The sequence below is a fragment of the Lynx canadensis genome, chromosome D4 (assembly GCF_007474595.2).
Source record: "Lynx canadensis isolate LIC74 chromosome D4, mLynCan4.pri.v2, whole genome shotgun sequence".
In the NCBI taxonomy this organism is placed as follows: domain Eukaryota; kingdom Metazoa; phylum Chordata; class Mammalia; order Carnivora; family Felidae; genus Lynx; species Lynx canadensis.
This window is the reverse complement of record NC_044315.2, coordinates 36,093,232-36,107,243: the sequence shown is the minus strand read 5'-3', so window position 1 is coordinate 36,107,243 and position 14,012 is coordinate 36,093,232.

Below are 14,012 nucleotides of genomic sequence, written 5' to 3'. Positions count from 1 at the left end.
TCTTGAAAAAGAACAGCAAAGCTGGAGGCAACACAATTATGGATCTCAAGCTGTATTACAAAATTGTAGTCATCAAGACAGTATGGTACTGGCACAAAAACGGACAGATCAATGGAACAGAATGGAAAACCCAGAAATGGACCCACAACTTTATGGTCACCTAATCTTTGACAAAGCAGTTAAGAATACCCAATGGAAAAAAGACAGTCTCTTCAAGAAATGGAGTTGGGAAAATTGGACAGCGACATGAAGAAGAATGAAACTGCACCAGTTTCTAACACCATACACAAAAATAAACTCAAAATGGATGAAAGACCTAAATGTGAGACAGGAAACCATCAAAATCCTTGAGGAGAAAACAGGCATCAACCTCTTTAACCTTGGCCACAGCAACTTCTTTCTAGACATGTCTCTGATGGCAAGGGAGATAAAAGCAAAAATGAACTATTGGGACTTTATCAAAATAAAAAGTTCTGCACAGGAAAGAAAATGATCAACAAAACTAAAAAGCACCCTATGAAATAGAAGAAGATATTTTCAAATGACCTATTTGATAAAGAGTTAGTATCCAAAATATATAAAAAGTCAGCGAACTCATACCCAAAAGAGAAATAATCCAGTGAAGAAATGGGCAAAAGACATAAATAGACATTTTCCCAAAGAAGACATCCAGGTAGCTAACAGAAACATTAAAAGGTATTCAACATCACGCATCATCAGTGAAATACAAATAAAAACTGGAATGAGATACCACCTCACACTTGCCTAATGGCTAAAATTAATATAGGAAACAACAGATTTTGGCTAGGATTTGGAGAATGGGGAACCCTCTTGCAGTATTGGTGGGAATGTAAACTGGTGCCGCCCTCTGGAAAACAGTATGGAGTTTCCTCAAAAAGTTAAAAATAGAACTACCCTATGATTCAGCAATTGTACTACTAGGTATTTACCCAAAGGATACAAAAATACAGATTCGAAAGGGCACATGCACCTCAGTGTTTACGGCAGCATATCAACAATAGCCAAACTATGGAGAGATACCCAATGTCCATTGACTGATGAATGGATAAAGAAGATGTGGTGTAGATATATATATATATATATATATATATATATATATATATATATAATGGAATATATGGAATATACCATGGAATGTTACTCAGCCATCAACAAACAAAAAAAAAATGAAACCTTACCATTTGAAATGATGTGGATTAAACTAGAGTGTATTATGCTAAGTGAAATAAGTCAGTCAGAGAAAGATAAATACCATAGATTTCACTCATACATGGAATTTAAGAAACAGAACAGATTAACATAGGGGAAGAGGGAAAAAGAGAGGGAAGCAAACCATAAGAGACCCTTAACTATAGAGAAAAAACTGAGAGTTGTTGGAGGAGAGGTGGGCAGAGAATGGGCTAAATGAGTGATGAGTGAGGACACTTGTGATAAGCATTGGGTGTTGTATACAAGTGATGAATTACTAAATTCTATTCCTGAAACCAATATTGTACTATACATTAACTAATTAGAATTTAAATATAAACTTGAAACAAAAATAAAATAAAAATAAAATAAAATAATGTAAAATGAAGAAATTACTGTATTTAGTGATACCTTGGATATGAAGTTTTAAGTGAGAGAGGATTCTGATGGGAGTCAAGTGTGGAAATTAGCAGACACTTATAACAAAGGCAAGTGGGAGAAGGAAAATAGTGCAGAAGATTATTCATTACTTTAGACCTAATAAAGTGTTGGTTCCAATGTGATATAGACAGGATATAGCACACAAAAAGTAAAAACTAGGAAGCATGGCAAGAAATTGGGTTTGGTTTGTAAATTTTTGATTGAAGTCTGAGTCCTGCCTTATCTAAGCCTAGTGCCTCGTCCCTCAGCCCTAACTGATTTTAGTGATAATACAGATGGGCTTAAGGACAAATTTTGGTCAATGGAAGAAGGCCTGAAGGTAGATATGTAATCCACTTCCCATTAACAGGTAAGATTAGATATGATTTAGAGTCCAGCTGCCATGTGCTCACAGGTCTGAGCATCAATGAAACATTAGTTTCTTCCCTGGCTCTTCTTCCTGGATCATCATGCTTGATATTTTTGCCAACTTCCTTTCACAACTAATGTGGTTGATAAATGTCTGGTGGAAACACTGGTGGGATGATAATACATGCAATGTTATGATTTAAAGTTAATCTAAGTCTAGGTTTCTAGACTTAAAAAATACTGCTACTTGAAATTTTCTAAAGTCACAGTTGATGTTATTATACCCCATCTCAGGTATTCCAGATGTGTGCCTACCATGCTACATACTTATTTCCTGCATAGGAAATTATACTAAATTCTAGTAAAATCCTGCCATAGGTCTTATAAAAATGTAGATATAAAGCAAAATTAAAATAATAATATAGAATTCGCTTAGACATATTTTAAGTTAATTTCAGGATAAAAATGTTTTACCTTTTCAACAATTCCCTTCAAAGTCATCTTCTCTGGGTGAAATAAGTTTCTTTTGGAAATAGCTATTTCATTTGCTTTGTAAAGTTATGTAATGTGTTTTTTATTAAATTAATACAAATTATCAGCCTGGTGCTCTGAATTTTAAGTACATATTGTTAAAAGACAAAAAAGCTTGAGTGAAAAAATAAATAAAATAAAATCTGCTGTGTGATATTTTCTAAAGGCACCCAAAATAAGAGGGGACAGGAAGATTCCAGAAGTCCAAAGTAAAAAACCTATATCCGTGAATTCTATCTCTGAGCAGAAAAAAAAGGAAAGACAAGAAAAGAAAAAAACAAGGTAGTGCATTAATCCATTAGCTTCCTAATGTAGAAAATAACTACTTTCTAATGTCTCAAAGACTGCTATGTGGCATATTTATATATTCTAAAGTGATATAACTATAACAGTGGGTAGTTTATACAGAGTTACAACAAAGTAAATTGGGCAGCCAGACTTAGGACATGTTAAAACCCATTGGGTGGGCACCAACATGATATAGATGCCCTGGATAGGATTCTAGCAAGTGATTGGATTTGAATAACTTTTATGTCTTCCTCTAAGCCCAGGATTTTAATATTATATAATGCTATGAATTATTGTCCTCATTGCTATATTGATTTGACGATATCTGAAGCAAACTTTCTGAGTCAGAAAGCCCTGAAACTGTGGTGAGGAATAATGTTGTAGATAGGGGGAAAGGGAAGAGGAGTGTAATATAGGAAATATCAATAATTTAGTATTGTATAATATAAATTGATCTTAACAAATTAATAAGAGGAGTCAAGACAATGCCAGAAGCCATATTCTTTTTAAAAAGGGGGTGAATCTCCTCCTCAGCAAGCAAGCACGGGTGGGAACAAGTTGATAACTCTGCCTGAAAACATATGTTCTTCCCTAGGTCACATCTAGGATGGAGTCCCATAAAGCCAATCATTAAAAAAACAAAAAAAAACAAAACAAAACAAAACAACCTTTTTTTAATGTTTATTTATTTTTGAGAGAGAAAGAGAGAGAGCGTGAGCAGGGCAGAGAGAGAGACACACACACACACAGAAACCAAAGCAGGCTCCAGGCTCCGAGCTGTCAGCATAGAGCCCGGTGCAGGGCTCAAACCCACGCAACCAAAAAATTATGATCTGAGCTGAAGTCCGATGCTCAACAAACTGAGCCACCCAGGCGCTCCAAACCGATCACGTTTTTAAGTTTTATTTATTTGTTTTTAACTCCAGTGTAATTAACATAGTGTTATATTAGTTTTAGGTGCACAATATAGTGATTCAACAATTCTATACATTACTCAGTGCTCATCATGACAAGTGTACCCTTATCTTCACCTAGTTCACCCATTCCCCTCTCACCTCCCCTCTGGTAACCATCTGTTTGTTCTCTGTAATTAAGAGTCTGGTTTTTGGTTTATCTCTCTCTCTCTCTCTCTCTCTCTCTCTCTCTCTCTCTCTTTGTTTTTCCCCTTTATTTGTTTGCTTTATTTCTTAAATTCCACATATGAGTGAAATTATATCATATTTGACTTTCTCTGATAGAACCAGTCTTTACAATCTATTCTCTTAGCCAGTCAGCTATTTTTCCTTGGGGAAGAGTTACATAGGAATTTTTCTTTCAAAACAATTTGAAAAACAATTCGTGTCAGAATTACATCCAAAAAGAAAATTTTCACCTGGAATCCTATATAAGAAATATAGTCCTCTATGTTCCTTACAACAGCTTTGTGATGAATATGAATGACAAACCCACTTCCACATGGCAATTTCTTACAGTAGAATTTAGCAAAAGCAGAGGATGTAACATTAGAAAGGACCTCAGAGAGGATACTGTATGGAACTAACCACTTTTAATCTAAGTATACAATATTCTGCTAGTCTAATTCAATCTAAGGGAAGAATTCAGAGTTGAATTGCTGGTCTCTGACTAATTTCCCTAAAGATCATAGTCTCAGATCCACTTTTGATATAGCATGACAGTCCATTCAAGAATATACTGAATTTTTCAAGTGCTGTGTTCTGTGTTGTTGAAGGAAGACTAATCTGTATTCTTTATAACACAGAAATTGGAAATGGGGTCAAAGTGGTACTATGTGACCACTAACATTTTTTTGGTAAGTTTACCTGCAAGTAAATATTGGCAAGTAAATTAGCAAGAGGTTACTTTCATGAAGTCATATGATACATAATAGATATGTAAATAATCTATTCATGAAAAAAGCAATAGAGAAAGTGGTAAACAATTTTATGTAAGATTATAACAAAATATCTTGCCAGACATTTTAATTTGTCATAATAGCATTTAGCTCATTTCTCTTAGAGATAGTTGCCAATAGTTACTCATCTTAGACCAGACTGATTTAATGTAGTCATCCTTGATGTAATTTACTCATCCTTACTTTTACATTTGTAATCTTCTCAAACGGTTTATGCTCTAGCTGCTCCTGTTTCCTTATTTCCTGATAGTTCACTGCTCTTTGCTTCCTTAAGTTACAGGAACCAAGCCATTAACTTAATTACTGTACTTCATCTATCTTACATGAGTTTCTTCAAGTCTGGAAAGGTGTTGATTCTGGTAAAGTCTGACTGCAACAGAAATTAATCTTAAAAGCAAGATAGTGACACCTATTTACTTTCTAGTTTTAACCATCCTAGTGGCCATATATCCAATCAACTTCAAATAAAGTTTAATGTTCATTAAACACTATTATAGCCTTAGTTTTCTAGGGCTTAAATTAAAAATGAAACAAAAACCAAGATAAAACTTACAAAAACATTATGCCTGTATCACTGAGGGAGAATTCGTTTAGTGATGGAATAATCTTCCCCCATCCTACTTGCAGTTCTTTAGGTATTTGCCTATTTTCCCTCTTACTTGACTCTTTTCTGCCACTCAGCTTTCCAAGATAGATATGATCCTTATAAACAGTCAAATACAATACTGAGAGATTTGCATTTCTATCCAAAATTTTTTAAGGAAATGTATTTTGAATGTTGTTTTATAATACATTTAAATTTTTTAATGTTTATTTTATTTTTGAGAGAGAGGGAGAAAGAGAGAGAGAGAGAGAGAGAGAACCTGAGCGGGGAGGGGCAGAGAGAGGGAGACACAAAATCCAAAGCAGGCTCCAGGCTCTGAGCTGGCAGCACAGGGCCGGACGTGGGGCTCCAAGGAATGGTGATATCATGATCTTAGCCGAAGTCAGACGCTGAACTGACTGAGCCACCCCAGCGGCTCTATAATACAGTTTTAATGACAGAATTGACCAAAAACAGTTGTTTTTATTGTGATGGCTATTTCATTTTTGATTTTTTATACAATGTAATTGTAGCAAGTTATAAGGAGTCATTTTTATTTATTTTATTTTTTACTAGAACTTGAAAAAATATAATAGCTTCATACTATGACCATCTCCAGCTGACACCTTTTGTAACAGTTTACCATACATTGTCATCTTATAGAGAGGAGTCGAGTTTGTGAAGAAAGCACTTATGCTACCCCATAATTACCTTCTTCAGTTTATCACAGAGAGAGATTGCTTTTATTCAGTAGGTAATATTTGAAAGGCTAGTCTTTCCCCATTTTTCTTCCATTGAACTCTTTACAATGATTACAGAATGTAAGCTCGTTCTATTTTTCTATCAACATTTTATCATTTAGCACCTGTGGAAACAATTCCCACTTTACTAAGCACACTCAGGGTCTGATATGTTTCAGACTAAAGTACTTCTAAGTATCAGACACACAGGCGTACAAGGGCACAGAGTTATCAAATACTGCTGTTCACTGCCTAACCCGAATGCAGGGTACAAACTAACAGTTAAAGAAATGGACATAAGAATAGACATTCAATAGCTATTTCTAAAACGTGCTGAATTTGTTTTCCCTCTCTCATAGTTGTGTTTTCTTCTCATTCTAAATATGCAGCTTGGGAACTTGGACCACACAGGAATTGTTCTGAAATTGAGACTGTATTGAGCAGTGTTGGTGTACTGACTTAGAAACAAAATTGAAATTTTTTATATATATTACCTTTTGCAGTTACAAAGCACTTTTAGTTATGGTGTCACACTTGATCTTGAATAAACTCAACCTAGAAAATGCTTTCAAACAACACATGTCCTATTGTAGGGCATTTTTAGTTAGAGGTAAGGGTGAGGTGGGGGTAGTGGTTAGGAGAAAGTGGAAGTAAAGGTCAGGGGCCTGAATGTGGATATTTTGAGTCACATCTTCTAGTATTTCCTTTGTGGATTTCTAAACTAGTTGTAAATCAGTGGCCCACAGTAGTAGTTCTCGGACTATGGCCCCCATAACAGCCCCATGTCACCAGATGGGATTTATTGGAAATACAAATCTCCAAGCTCATTCCAAGTGTACTGACTCAGAAAGCCTGGGACCGTGTGATCTGTGTTTTGACAGGGTCTGCAGGAGAATCTAACACATGCCAAAGTTTAAGAACTTATGGTCTATAGCTATGGGCTCACAAACTTTTGTGGAGATCAGAGCACCTATGTAAAGTGCCTGGGTTTCTTCCAGGCCTACAAAATCTGCCTCTCATATAAGAGGGAGAAAATTTTGCAACTGAATATTTTGAAAACATTTTGAATGTTTTGAAAATTCTACAGGTGAATCTAATGCATAAATATATATATTTAATTTTTAATGTTTGAGAGAGAGAGAGAGAGAGAGAAAGCATGAGCAGAAAGAGGGAGACACAGAATGCAAAGCAGGCTCTAGGCCTCTGAGCTGTCAGCACAGAGCCCGATGCAGGGCTCAAACCCACAAACCACGAGATCATGACCTGAGCTGAAATCAGATGCTTAACTGACTGAGCCACCCAGGTGCCACATAATGCATATAGTTTTAAAAATGATCATTTATTTAATTTTGAGAGAGACAGAGAGAGAGAGAGAGAGAGAGAGGGAGAGAGAGAGAGAGAAGGGCAGAGAGAAGGGGAGACAGAGAATCCCAAGCAGGCTCTGTACTATCAGCACAGAGCCCGACAAAGGGCCAGAACCCATGAACAGTGAGATCATGACCTGAGTGGGAATTAAGAGTGGGGTCCTAAACTCACTGAGTTACCCAGGTGTCTCAAAATCTAATGCATATTAAGGTTTGAGAAACACTAACATGGTCTATTTTCTGAAGTTTGTTTGCACTGAAGTAAAATTTCTGAGTTTCCTGGCATTCAGTGTTTTCTCCTGGCATTTTCACCGCTCTTTCCCTCATTCCTACATTTTAAAGTCTGATTACAACATACTTAACTCCATAACATCCCCTAATACACATGAAACGAAAAGCCACTTTACCTTAAACACATGATCCTCGGACAATCTTTAGTCATCCCTCCCATCCTTGATGAAATGCTATCTTTGTTGTGAAGGGACAACATTCCAAAAAGACTTAAAATACAGTCTCTTCACATGCCTTCTCATTGTCCTTATCTCTACTTTGGTTATGTCATTTATCTAATTGTATTAGATTTTATTATTAAATGTCATTCTCTCCAATTAGTCTGAGTCCTTTAAAAAACATGGACTTTATTATCTTACTAGAACCCATGTAATTCAAGTCTCCTTGATTAAGATTATAAGTGAAAATAGTAATCACTCATATTTATATATGTTACATGCCCCATTTTTAGTGCTTCATACACATTATCTCTTTTTAAACATGTTTAAAATAATTTTATGGCACAGGTAAAATGATAATCCATTTTTCATAGAGTATACAAAAGTTAAGAAACTTTCCCAAGGTCAGACATGGAAAAACCAGGACTCAAACCCAGGCAGTCAGGGTCCAAAGCCCAGCCTCTTCACCATTACAAGAATGTCTAGAATACATAGGTCTGACCTCCTTCTCTCAGTGTTCCCTAGGAATGCCTTAAGAGTATCTCAAAGTCTATTCCTTTTTTTCCCTCTAGCTTCATGATTTCTGTTTGTGGAAGACAGTGCCCCACCACAATCACCATTGCTTTGCCCTCTGTAAGGATCCTGTGTCCACACCACTTGGCCCAGCTCCATAAATACCACCACACCTCATTCTTCCCATTATTTTGTAGGTTTTATTTCATCCAGAACCTCAAAATAATCCACACAGCCTCTAGGGATGAAACCTTTCTGTAAAATGGCTCAAAATCAGTCCTCCATGCTGAGCATGGGCACAAATTCCACACTACATTCTCTATTTTATAAACTGTAGTCAAAAAATGTAACATAAACGTACCATCTTAACCATTTTAAGTGTACAACTCGGTAGTGTTATGTATATTCACAATGTTGTGCAACAGATTTACAGAACTTTTCATCTTGCAAAACTGAAACTCTATGCATATTAAACACCAATTACCCATCTCCCTCCCTCCAGGTCCTTGACAACCACCTCTCAGCTTTCTGATTCTATGATTTTGACTACTTTATATACTTAATGTAAGTGGAATCATACAGTATGTGTCCTTTGTCCTTGAGTTTCACTCAGCATGTGACAGGATTTCCTTCTTTTTTTAAAGCTGCAGAATATTCCATTGTGTCTTTATCATATTTTTTTTTAGCCACTCATCTGTGGATGGACATTTAGAATCACTCTCCATTGTTTTTAACAATGTACTCAAAACTTCTTTCTACGTCTTCAAGCAAACCCATGTCCACTAAAAATCTGTTCTACCAGCTCACTAGTTATGAAATAGCTATATCCTGCATTTCATTTTGGTTTCAGCTGAATTTCGTTGCTTCCTTTATCTATTCTCTGGCCTAGATATTGGCATAGAGTAGTCACTATATAACTTTGTTTTGAGTCACATTTTAAAGGTCAAATAGTTTAAAAAGTAAACATGTTCAGAACAAAAGATGTTATAACACAACTATTTTAGTATATTTTCATGATGCCACACAATTTTAAGCTTCCACTGGCAAGTGACATCTCCCCCATTGCATTTAATCAATTATATATGCTTGTTTCTGCAATATGCATTTCTAGATATTAGCATCAGAAATATCAAAATTTGGACTGACATGATACTGACACATATGATATATTTTGTCTTTCTCAAACCCATCCTTCACATCATAGCCAATGTTACATCTAAATTTTCAATATGACCATGTCTCTCACTTGCTCAAATATATTTAAAAGGTCTCTGCCTAAAATCTAAAACTTACTTATTTTCTTTTTTTTTTTTTAATTTTTTTTTCAACCTTTTTTTTTTAATTTATTTTTGGGACAGAGAGAGACAGAGCATGAACGGGGGAGGGGCAGAGAGAGAGGGAGACACAGAATCGGAAACAGGCTCCAGGCTCTGAGCCATCAGCCCAGAGCCCGACGCGGGGCTCGAACTCACGGACCTCGAGATTGTGACCTGGCTGAAGTCGGACGCTTAACTGACTGCGCCACCCAGGCGCCCCTAAAACTTACTTATTTTCAAGGACATTTGAGATCTGGTCTTCCTTTACTACCAATACATGCCTCAGGCTTTACTATATTATTTTACACTCAATTATATGTGAGATTCCTTAGTCTGATCATCTCTTTCATGCACTGATTTCTTGTTCTGGCTTGGCTCCTCATAGAATTCCTTCCCCCACTCATAAGGTTAGGTAAACCCTACTCATTCTTCAAGAGACGCAAGTCTTCCTTGCCATCAGAAGCAGCTTGTCTACTTTTGTGTAAAAAACATATCACCAAGCATGAGTTAACTACTTTTCCAGTGTCTACTGACACTCCTTAAGACTTACTTTTACCACCTCATTGTTCCCAGATCCATAACTGGGCTCAAATACCAGTAGAGCACCAAAGAACAAATATTCACCACAGCAGGGTGAGTACACACCCAGATGTAAACTGACATGATGTATTATATACAATAAAAAAATTCCAAGAGTTTTGTAATTATCCATTTGGTATTTGTAGGAACCTGGAGAAATATGATGAGCATGGATTATAAGGCTATTCTACTAGAGAGAAAGGAAAATCCTAGTGGACTGAGTCAAATTATTGATATGGAGAGATGGCCCAGAGATTCTGAATTTAGTACATATTAGTTTGAACAGCTGAATGGAAGGTATCTCTATTGCTTGCTCTATTGTTTGACTGAAAACTGAACCCAATGGTGGCCTATACTGAAGGAAGTCTAAATGCTAGAACTTTGGAAGACTGTGAGAGAAGAAATCAGATGGCTCAAAAGTCAAAAAAGAAGGAATGAATTTTCTTACGTCAACCTGCTCACCCACACGTACTCCACAAAGCTTTGTATATTGGCTCTTTTTTGATACCATAGCATCTGGGTCACTGCCCTAACATTAAAATTAGATTAAAATTAGATTTTTCTCTTTGTTTTTTATAGTCAACTATAAGGTCTTCAAAGGACTACAATTATTCAGCCAATTTTATTCAAATACCTACTATACCCAGATTGTTTAGTGGACATGAAGGACCACAGTTTTGTTTGTTTTTGTTTAAAGCTATGTTATATAACATTTTATTAAATATATTTGATGACTAATATATTAATTCAGAGATTTCTTACTTACATTAATGATATATGTTAGCTATTATTCAGGAACTTATTTTTTCATTCATTGTCAATTATGTGTGTGTGTATATATATATTTATATATATATATGTTTTATATACATATATATATCTGTTTTATTACTTTTATTTAAAATTTTTTTAGCATTTATTTGTTTTTGAGAGAGAGAGAAACAGAGACAGAGACAGAGGACAAGCAGGGGAGGAGAAGAGAGAGAGGGAGACACAGAATCAAAAGCATGGTCCAGGCTCTGGGCTGTCAGCACAGAGCCCAATGTAGGGCTCCAACCCACAAACCATGAGATCACGACCTGAGTGGAAGTTAGACTCTTAAATGACTGAGCTACTCAGACACCCCTGTTTTATTACTTTTAGCACCTCTATATACTACAGAACACTTTTTGCTTCATTATATCTTCATATTTAAATTGTTTCTAGGTCTTCCCGGCAATCAAAAATATTTCAAAAAATATATATAAATAGACATATATTATATATATATATATATATATTTCCAGGTGCCTGAGTGCCTGAGTGTTTCAGTCGGTTAAGCGTCCAACTCTTGATTTTAGCTCAGGTCATGATATCATGGTTCATGGGTTCAAGCCCCATGTCCAGCTCTGCGCTGACAGTGTGGAGCCTTCTTGGGATTCTGTGTTTCTTTCTGCCTCTCCCCTGCTTGCACGCTTGCTCTCACTCCTGCTCTCTCTTTAAATAAATAAACTTAAAAAATATTTTTCATGTTTTCTAGTTTATGTAAATAAAGTGTTTTTTTAATTAATTTATTTATTTTGAGAGAGAGAGAGAGAATGAGTTGGAGACGGGCAGAGCGAAAGGAAAAGAGAATTCCAATCCTGACAGGGGGCTTGAACTCACAAAATGTAAGAGCGTGATCTGAGGTGAAACCAAGAACCAGGTGCTTAACAGATTGAACCACCCAGGTGCCCCAAGTTTCTTTATAGCTTCTCTTTTCCACCTACAATCAAAATCTAGGAATTTTAGTTTATATAAAGTTTTAATTTTGCTAATCTCCATCAGGGTTATGTGAGTTCCTCACCAATCCAAAATAGTATAATGCTGTTTGTTTTTAATATTTTTCTTAACATTTAAAAACTGGTAACTAAAAACAGCATTTTTCATATTCTTGGCTGTTTTTTTTTTATGATGTGCCTTCATATATGTTGCCCATTTCTGTTACCTTTCCCTTGTCAAATTGGAGGAGATTTTATATATTCCCCATGCTTATGCTTTGTAAATTCTCTGTGTTGTAAATATCTTCTAAGCTCGGACCAACCTTTAATGTCATATGTGATATCCTGTGTTCTATAAAAAGATTGGTATGACTTAATCAAATTTATAATAATTTTTTTATTTGTTCTGAGGTCAAAACAAGTACCTCCTACATTTTTCCCTTAAATTTTTGTCTTTTGTCGATCTAAAAGTTACACTTAAGTCTGAAGTAAAGAGTTAATGACATTTTTTAATATGGAAATTTGATCTTCCTAACACCATTTCTTAACAAGTTTATCATTACCCATGAATTATTCATGCTGCCCATATAATACAAATTCGTAAATAGGCTTTGTTCTATTTCTGGTCTTTTAACTCTAATTAATATATTTATAGATCTGTAGGTCAAACCAACCACAAACTACAGATTTATGCTTCATTTTGATATTTGTTTTATTTAAACCTTTTATGTCTTACTGTTTATCTGCATTTCCTTACCTTTTATTAAGTTTTAAATTTCCATAGGAATTTTAGAGTATTTGCTTAGTTCCACAATGATCATTTTTGGTCATTGATTGAAATTGCATTAAATTTATAAAATAATATGGGCAAGGGCGCCTTGGGTGTCTCAGTCAATTAAGCATCTGACTTCAGCTCATCCCATGATCTCATGGTTCCTGAGTTCTAGCCCCATGCCGGGCTCCATGCTGACCTGCTTCAAATTCTGTTTCCCTCGCTCTCTGCCCCTCCCCCACTCATGCTCTTTCTCCCTCTCTCTCAAGAATAAACAAACATTAAAAAAATAATAGGGGTAAAACTGACATCTTTATGTAATTGTATTTTCTCTTTCAAAAAAGTGTTCTAACGTTCCATTTATTCAGGTCTATTTGAAAGTTATTCATAATATTTTTCAATAATATGTCATAAGGTCTTTATAAAGATCCTATTCATATTTGTTAGTTTCACTCTATACAGGTTTTTATACTATTATAATGAAACTATTTGTCTATTGCATTTTCTAATTAGACATTCCTGTGAGTATAGTTTAAGTTTTTATACACTGACATTGAATAAACAGCTCTGATGAAATATCTCCTAACAAACTGTATTGTTTGCAAATAAGAAAAAAATGTGTATCTTTATAATTTATCTGGCAACTCCTATATTTAATTAATTTAATAGCTAGAATGTCTATTAATGAATAGCATATTAAATGAATAAGAGTTATAATATTGGCCTTTGTCTTTAATGAAATACTTCTTGAAATAGTAAATTATATGATGTATTTTGTGGGATTTTGGTACATGTATTTACTGGGTTAAATAAGTTATCTTCTATTTTTAATTTGCTAAGAAGTTATTTTTTATAATGATTGGGTATTGCATTTTATTGGATGATGTTTCTGCAATTAATAAGATGATTATATAGACTTTTCCCTCATTTTGTTAATATGTTCAACTATACTGAGAGATTTTTTTAATGTTGAAATGTTCCTACAGTTCTGTGATATTGTGTATTTGGCCATTGAGTAGTACCTTTCTTAACACATGACCAATTCAATTTGTGAATTTTTTTTTTTTTTTTTAGAATTTGTATCTGGTTGTTAAGAAAAATTGATGTATTATTTTCTATTCTTGTTTTTTCCTTATTTTTGAAAGATTTACCAGTTTCAGAAATAAATTTAGTAGCTCTTCTCTTTTTCTTTTCTTTGAAATATTTTGTGTAACTTAGTGACTATTTG